The sequence below is a fragment of the Varroa jacobsoni genome, unplaced genomic scaffold (assembly GCF_002532875.2).
Source record: "Varroa jacobsoni isolate VJ856 unplaced genomic scaffold, vjacob_1.0 contig05377, whole genome shotgun sequence".
NCBI classification, from domain to species: domain Eukaryota; kingdom Metazoa; phylum Arthropoda; class Arachnida; order Mesostigmata; family Varroidae; genus Varroa; species Varroa jacobsoni.
The window spans coordinates 1-9,418 of record NW_019215544.1 but is presented as its reverse complement, the minus strand read 5'-3'; the positions used below and the strand labels follow the sequence as shown (position 1 = coordinate 9,418).

At 39.6% G+C, this 9,418-nt stretch overlaps 1 long non-coding RNA gene across 1 annotated transcript; it reads right to left on the bottom strand.

Moving 5' to 3' along the window:
* Window positions 1-502: 502 nt before the first annotated feature.
* LOC147751758 (uncharacterized) lies at window positions 503-9,412 on the bottom strand. Its single transcript, XR_015315973.1, has 2 exons — window positions 6,660-9,412; window positions 503-5,899 (listed from the first exon to the last, which is right to left on the bottom strand). It is a non-coding gene; the product is annotated as an uncharacterized LOC147751758 (long non-coding RNA).
* Between the last annotated feature and the right edge of the window lie 6 nt (window positions 9,413-9,418).

Sequence of the window (9,418 nt, the reverse complement as noted above, 5' to 3'; positions counted from 1 at the left end):
AGAGGCCATGAATAGTGCCAAGAATGTAAACGATTAACTAACTAACCTAGTCCTTAACATTACGTGCCGTGCGCTTCAGAAAATAATAGCGTCCGACATTACGCGTAAGTAGGTTGAATACGGAAAACGCACTGGTACGGGAATGGAATTATAACCTACCTAAAATTAGTTCTTCAACCCTTTTTAGAAATCATCAAATGGAAACGTAGCATACGTAAATTTCTGGACAGAGCTTTACTTTCACCGAAATTATTCCACTACTATCCAATCCATGGCGCGGCCTTTATACATTCTTGAGAAATAGGACAGCGAATCTCCGTGAAACGAAAAGCAGAAATTGATCGGGAAAATTCGTTGGCTGAGACGATCGGGGCAGTCGTTGCATACGCAGAGTACAAAAATCAGGAGATGAAGAAAACGACAATAGGAAACCGCGAGCCAAAAAGAAACTGATCGCAGGTGTCAAAACAAGGCCTCGTTCCTAAACAGGGATGAAGGTTGGTTTCTGGTCGGCCAGGTCGAATCCATAGTCCGCCTATCGCGTCATTGCTGTCTTCGCCATATGCCTCCAACGGCTCGCATATCAGCACCTACAAAAAATTCTTCAACCACGGCCAAATACGAACAAGAAATACAACAACTTACCCAATTTAGTTCAGACGAGTCAAATACTTATTGTCACTATTATTATTATTATTATTATGGGATAGAGTCGACAAAGAGAGAGGAGGAGCTGAAGCAGGAATCTGGAGGTTGTAGATGATTTTCCAAACGCGTTTTGGAACGAAGATGGCGTCAAAGGTGATCTATATGTATTCTCCATACGAACACGATAGTTAATAAGAATCCACCATTTCTACTTATAATGGTTATGCTAACCGAAGCTGGCGATATCGAGTTCATGTTAGGCGAACCCTAGTTTAGTCTGCCATTACGAATGAAAATCAATAGAACCGTTGGCCGTACATTCTTCAAAGCTTTGGTACCAGAATTCCCATGATACGTTGCCCAATTGGCAAAAGCTCGCTGTCTAAAAAGGACACATTCAGCAGGTCAACAAAAAAACGACACTCGACATCAGAATCTCTACCGCTATAGCTACCTTTGTAAAATCATACGAGCGAATACATCATGGACGTCAATATAGTCACAAATCAAACAGGTTAAATATACCGTTGTTATAGCCGCTTTCGGCGCTTATATTACACAAATCGTATACATACACTTCTAAACATGAACTACTGCCTGCAGAGGGAGCACCTGGTGTTTCCTTGGCGGCGGGCCTAGTGAGAGAAACGCACAGTGTAATCAATCGATAAATGAAAAAAATTTAAGTAAAAAAAAATGATGACAGCTAGAGCGAAAGAACAACGTCAAATCGCCATCTTGGGTCAGAGAATGCATAGATAAGGGTGCAGTTTGTAAACAGTATTACGAGCGTAGGAAAATCATTCGGCCATAGCTATTATACATGAACAGTGGGGAACCTATATGTTATTTTATCTAGCGCCGTTGGCTCCAGAGGCAAAAACAGGAAAGCTGCCGTACGCCCGCAGCATTAAAGCAATATCTGAATCAAATTAAGCTGCACCCATTAGCGTTTGATGAAGTACGCCGCCCCCGCTTTCCACCAGTCGAAATATCTCATAATTTTTATAGTCATGTTCGAAAAGTTGGGCGTGACCTATTTTTTGGGGATCGATATGCGCATATATATGTTGACTATATATATATATATATATATATATATATATATATATGGAGATCACAATTCGGGCTACATTTTTGAAAATTTTAAGATAGAAAATCGTTCAGCGTATTAGACGCTGTACAGTCTAGCAAGCTTCCAGGGTCCCCAGAAAATGATCAAGCTGGTCGTTAACGTTATTGTAGCATACGGTGTATTTTTGTTATTTGTTTCTCGACTGTACATACTCGTGTGTACATAGAATACTAGCCAATATATAGGCGCGCAAACAGAGGACCGGTGTCCAGCGTAAGGTCTTTGGCCATTAGTTCGACTCAGCCATAAATTACAATTATGTCGAAGGCGATTTCTTCCGGGAACCTTTCCGAATACCAGGAAGTTTGATAATAAAAGGCAAGGGAAAGGCGTGTGAAGGAGGCTTCGATGAATGAGGAACAGAACAACCGAAGCAACTAACGACACGATATATAACGACGAATAAAATTAATGATTTCCGAAAAAGCTTGCTTCTATTGAAAAGCTAACAGTTTATTGTGGAATTTACCAAATGACAGTCTCCTACAACGAAATATTCAAAGAAAATATTTAAATTCCGGAAAGCGTGCTCCGAGCGCCGTTCTGTATCTCTCCGAAATACAATATTTTTGGTAGTCCAAAACAAAGCTATAATGGGAACCGGTCAAGGCAGGTGTAAACACGAACAGCGTCCCAACACGATACTGGTCGTATTCATAATGATGATGATGATGATGACAGAAGAACATAAACAATACAAAAATGAGCGTATGCACACAATTTTTTACTTCAACAAATATTGAAAATAATGATAAGTGAAGCAACGCTACCGTCTTTCACTGGTGGTGTCACGATAACATTATATGCCAAGGAATAGGCATAAATTGCGGGGTTCCCAAGGGTTAGGGATCTGATCGGAATGATCAGATGATTGGTTCGGACGCTGAGCGGGAATATTGTTGCTTGAGCAAGACCAGAGTTCGACAAGGCAAAAATTGAGTTCTATTATACAGTGAGTCAGTATACGAGCACAATATTGCGACAATGTATTTGACATACGGAAAAGCATCTTTGTTCTTGATAATTCCATATACACCACGTGCTCAGTGCCCCATTTAGCGGTCGCGTCATTCATTGTCCAGGCTACACAGCAGAGCACTTGATTCATTCATTCAGTCATTATCATTCGACTACTGATTTCAGCCTGAAAAAACCTAAAGTAAAATACTAAACTGAAGTGTTGTTCGCTGACTAGCCTTTAAACCGTCTATAGATAATCGAATCGCGCCTAGATGGAGTCTAGCTAGTTAGGCTGGAAACCTAGGCAAGCAACATTTCCAACAACCGAAACAATGACGCACTTCAGTTTGACTGCGGGCACCGTGAGGACATTCAGTAAAAAGGTTATCTAATTGAGGGGACCCCGCATTTTACAATATATATATATATACACTATTCAACAAACAGTGGTAATATTACGCAGACCCGCAGGACATGACAAACCTGACTGTATCAACTGTTAAAATGAAACTGATCATAACATAAAGATAACATTAATTAAACTCAATGGGTTTGAAAGGCATACGGAGGGCGATGTTGTTTAATGGTAATTTTCTTGTTATATCGAGGGTTTCATCCAACCCTCGAGTGATACGGATCCTGCTGGTTATTGACAGCTGGTTCGACAATACCGAAACCCCCAGTGATTAATGACGTCACGTGTCAGGCTACCTAACGATGACAAAGCCTTCACGTCTTATTGGAAATACTAAAAATCGAGTATAACCTGCCGTGCTGCAATATGTTGGGTCATTGATTGGCGCAAGATTACAATGTCTATAGTAGAGAATTCGCTTTTCCTTGCTATGGCAATAATTGTTAAATTGAATAAATGAAGTTACTATTGGTATAGTCTCGTAAATCGCGCACCTTTCTGTAGAGCGAGACATGCTAAAGCAACATCTACTCTACAAAGACAACATGTCTGTATATGCACAGAAATCCTAGAGTGCTAGTATAAACAAACCCCAACATGGGAACACTTGGTAGAATTTTTAAGACCTGATTGACAGAAATCCCGCCCATTTTATAAATAAGTCACCTATCTTCATATAAATTGGCCATTTAATATTGAGCTCTTCATAGCTCGTGGTGACGAAAATTGGTAATTCGCACGGTGGTGGGTGCGGTGAAAATGAGGTCCTGGAAGGTGTGTGGTGCTGTGTCCTATCCGTATTTGTAGCCGTTGTCGTAATTATTATGATTTGTCCACATTCAAGTGCTCAACTCGCGCCCGATACATTATTGCGTCCAAGTGGCGTGACGCTTATTAGGCGCTTTGGCTGCAAGATATATTAGAGGCATTTCGATTGCTTGGTCGACCAATGGCACGCATGTATGTTCACGGCACGCAGACCCGGATGAATGGGTTTGTGCTAGGTCAAAGAAGAGTCGTGCTTGCTTCCGAAAGTCTCGTAGTAGAAAGACGATATAATAGTAATAATATATATATAGTACATTGATGAAGTGAACATTCACAATTATGTAATAATGATGATGAATATGGTATAGTGTTCGCCCTGTGATAGTTGTCATTTATGATAATCAGGAGCGATTGGAAAGAGCAAGGGTCGCACCATTTTTTTTTAGTAAAATCGATTCCAAAAATGACTTCCTTCACTTCATGCCAATCACCGTAGATCTTGAACAAGCTCAAGTCCCGCCAACGGCAAATACTACACAGTTTACGTAAATAACCTTAATAAAAACATAGTGCTTAAGGTCGTCTGAAAACCCATTTACAATATAATGTTAAGAGCTAGTTTATATAATTACTGTACAATAGGCGTTGTACTTATTCATACGATTGCAGTTGTAAGCGCATCTATGTACAAGGTACTAGGCCAAGCATAGGAAATAGCAGTTCATACACACTTCATTGAAGAACTTGCCCGCGGCTTAATATCTATCTCCAACGAGTGCTGTCATAAAAGACGAGTATGCGTTTCTATTGATAAAAAAAAATTACCACTATATGAAAACGGGACGTGCTTTTCGGTGGCTTTGCGTTAATTTAATTCTCTATACGGTAATTAGATGACTAAAATATCGACGATCTTCTATTTATAGATTAACTAGCCAATTTTCGATAGAAAATTACGTAATCAATTTTTTATTAAGTGAAAAATTTCAATAAATGAATTGTGTGACCCTTGATTTTTTGCATCGCAACCTTTATATACACATAAAAACGCTACTTCTTTTTGAGTTTTCAAGAACGACCTTCGCCGTCCGCGAACGACGTGACAACTGGGTCTGCGGACGCGATAAATCCCAATAATCAGCATGTGTAACCAAAACTTCAGATCATCTGCGAATAAATCACAAATTTTATTAGGGAAACTGTAAATAGTCGTGTAAGTTGAGGCAATTTAACACAGTAATAATAATAAAGATTACCATGTAATAATAACGATGATGAGATATCTTAATATTGTTTCACTATGAGAAACAAAGGATACTGATAATAGTAACAATAACTAGATCAATACGGGCTCGAGAAAAACGAAACAAAGGAAATTTTACGCGACAGAGGTCTCATGATTGATCCGCAAGTATTGACACATAAACGGCATCGGACAGAATACTTACTGATAGTTCTCTGAGCTTCTCATCATACAGATGAACGTTTACGCTAAGATTGATAGTGCACCTGTTTTTTGGAATCGCAGCGAGGTTCCACTGTAACTGACTCAACAAGAAGCACTCATTTTTGGGTAGTCTCTTGTTGACTTCAATGAATAAAGAAACGATGATATCAAAATTTGTTAACCATATGAGGAGTTAGATGTTTTTATTTGCAAATGGCTGTTGGCAATGCTGAGTAGCTACTTCGGACAAAGCGCAGCTAGCAACGATAGAAATCTTCTACGTATTTTGTTAATGTCAGCTTCATTGCAATCGGAACAAGTGACCTTAAGTGAGTCGACTATTCAAAAGATCTTCATAGGTCAGTGCTTCGTAAACAATATGAGGAGGGCAGGCCGTGATTACGTTGACCCGACACAGATATAGCTCACGAGATTTCGATTCCGATAGGCAACATGTTCGCTCAAGTAAAGAAACGTTTCTAAGTTTGATGCACTACCTAGATGCTGCACACTGTGCAATATACGCCTGTGAAGATTATATGAGAAAACGTATTAGTGTTATAATGCAACATGCTATTTAGCTATATATAAGGGAATGCGCCTATGTGTCTCGCGACATGCGGTGTTGAGCGTTTTTCGGCACCTATGTAATAATCATAGCGTTCAGTAATCTTCTACGCACCAATGCGATATAAATAATAGGCCGGTAGTAGCATCTGCTTGTAACCTCAACAAAAGTACCTCGGAGGGCTATTGGGCTTATGACTTTTTTTTTTTTTTTCTAAAATTTGCTTAATGCCCATTTCATGTGGGCTCGATTTCATGCGCAAACCCCCCTAGGGAACATAATAGTTGTCAACACCTTCCGAGATTGTGACTCTCGACCGTTTTCTAGCACCAAAGGTCAAGTGGAATGGTTTCATCGGGTCGAAATTGCTACTTTGAGCTCTTAGGTCGCTCACTAAGCTTTCGGGGACTTGCCGTACCTGTCTCATGTCAATAGCTTAATTTCGGTAAAAAAACGAAAAGGAAATATTGAACATGTACTAGACATAGCCACCCTCTGAAATCTCAACTAAAAAGAGTTTTTTTAGGTACGAATAAAATTACTCTAGCCGTTTTGTAGAAAATTATAAGCAAACGAAAAAAATTAGAAACGGCAAAATATGAACAGAAAAAAAGACCGTTATCATCAGACAAACTAATTAGAACATATCAGGCTCTTTTATTAACAGATTCTAACAGAGGGACGAGTCTAGATAAACTAAAAACCTCAAGTTACTCACCGATTTTAGTTATTTGAATGCACTGTGGACGTGGAGTCTAACAACCCCCCAATATACAAGTAACTCTCGTCTATAATAAGCATATTTTAGTAGAGAGGTAGCAGTTTAAGCAGTGGCCTAAAGTAGTGTGTTTTCATCGACAGCCGCCCATATGAGATAGCGGGATGCATTCGTTTATAGCAAAGAGCACTAATGGCGGCAAAAAATGGGTGTTGGAAAGTATTTAATGTGATGACAAGATTTGACGCATCGTCACGTCTTCTAGGCCACCTATAACGTCTAGAATTTAGCTTCTGTTCTATGTAACTTTTAAGATCTGTAGTAGCAGCGTCCTCAAAAACCGTATGGTCATTCACAGACTCCCTCGCCTTTGATCTCACTGGCCTTCGAATAAGTCAAATGCGCAAGTCCAGCTATATCCAGTGCACTACTTACGTCTATTATAAGATCAAGCTTGTGCTGTAAACTGGGTCAATAGCACACGATAAGTATGTTCCTATCGACTTTCGAAAATCGTCTAAATACACACAAACACAGACACACACACACACACATCCCTAGTAAGTACATGTACCTCAATGGGCTATGAGCTTTTCTGAGTGGTAAACGTTGTGTCGGCTTACATAGAATCACCGAGATGAGGAGACAACATCATCGCACACGTAGCCCTCTTTACTCGCTATAATTAGGCGATCTTCGTGATTCATCAGGAAGATTACAAACTGGCATCCAGTTGATTCAGTTCGATAACGATTCGCACCGAAGGGGAAAATCATAGCCGAACATTCTCTTGACTGGCGGCTTCTTCATAGACGACAGAAACTAGCGACGTTCGCTTTATGGAGCGTCGCTCGATAACTGTCTTTGTATGGAAGTGGGCAATATTGGCCACGTTCATAGCTACGATCAATTTGATACCGACTAGGTTATTTTAAAAACAGGACTTAAGCACGCGAGTGACCAGCTTGCCGCTTTTTCTACACGACAACAAATATGATAACGTAATGATTTTTTGAGCTCATCCGTGCAATTTCATTGTTGTTCCTTTCTGTAGCTGGCCAAACTTGATAGTTAAATCATATAGGTTGTGGATTAGTAGAGTGAGGCACAGAATTCTGCCTCTTAGCGGCTAAGCTTGTCTATTGATTTCGTCAATACAACTGAACCGGAACAAGGATGGAAATTCAAAATAAATGATCTCTGTAGGCAACGGGGGCCTCACATTACTGTGACATGAAAAAGCGAGGTACGTCCTCGTAGAATATTTTTTACTTTTAAAAATGGTCCAGAATTGTCTTCCAAGGCTGAGACTTGGGAAACAGTTGTAGGGGAAGGGCCAGATGGATGAGTGAATTTTGGAAGTATTCGGCAAAGTGTATCGGTTAATTTTCTTTTGTCGTCTCCTCGCCTACGTCGGTGTTCGGCATTTTGTGCGTAGAGAGACTACGTCTGGTACCAGCGAGAGCAACGAACGAAGAAGCCATTCGCTAAAACCGTACGGCGTTCTAGAGTGCTAAAGCGCTATCAAAGGAAAACCTACGTCCAACAACGAAAAAACAACATTTGTTGGACAAACGGTCATTATTAACAAAAAGAAAAAAAAAACAAAAAAGCCTTATAGCTAATACAGTAGTTGAAGCATCCAGTTAGCTTGAGAACATCAACTGAAATTATTCGCAACTGTCCGATTCTAAATAAAAATTTTCATTATAAAGAAAGAACGTTGTTTGCGATAGGCCATATGACTTCATTCACGGTATCTAGGTCTTGGTCGTGTACTAAAAAAAAATCGTGTCCTAAAAAAAAAAGGTGTAAAATTCTATGAGTAATTTAGTTAGAATCCGCGTGACATCTGAAAGTACCTCACCGATCTCCTCGAACCCCGCCTATCCATCCAAGGACTCCAGCGCTCCATCAAGATCAGCATCAGTGCACCTTCTTCTTCTTTGTTTAGATTCAAAACTCATGACGCATCCTGTAGCCACACTAGATCATAATGAATGAATTATGCGCTTGCTTTATGGGCCAATGACGGACGCCGGCACATATAGTCTGTTTTCGATCTATTTAATATATATATATCTGCATATACCTTATAAAATAGCTTATCGATAAACCAACCTAAATGTATGTTTATTAACCCAATTCGTTCCTTTTGGTACAAAAATTTAATTAAAAAAAGAGTGGGGTGTCAGGGCAGTATTTCGTAACTGAAGGAACTTTGATATAGTTTAACAAATGCGTGCCCATCGAATGACAATGATGGAAGGGCAAAAATGACGCAAGTCACTTAACAATGCTTTGTCTTTCTAGTTCTTCAGAACGAAAGGACCACAAAGAGCATGTATTTCAAATGTAACACAAACATTTTCTGTGCGACATTTTGGCCCTTTGATGGATGTCGATACTATCTACCACTCGTCTATCCTATCAAGTAAGGTTCTCCTAGGAGCAGATGGCTATCCAGCTATAGCGCGGCGCTTCATAGTTTCAGGCACTGTTTAAAGAGAACATTTCAACGACATGTACTTCAAAATGTCATGTAACGGCAATATACGAAAAAAAAAAAAAAACGCAACAAGTAATGTAGTCAGTTCTTTGACAACGTAGACATGTATATACTTTATTATTAAAGCTAAAAGCTCTTCTGAAATCAGCCTGGTCTTCATGGTCGTTGGTGATGTAACTGTGCTTCACTTATTTACGTTTGTTAGACGTTTTGTAAATATACTTTCTTTAGAGATGATACAACAGTCATT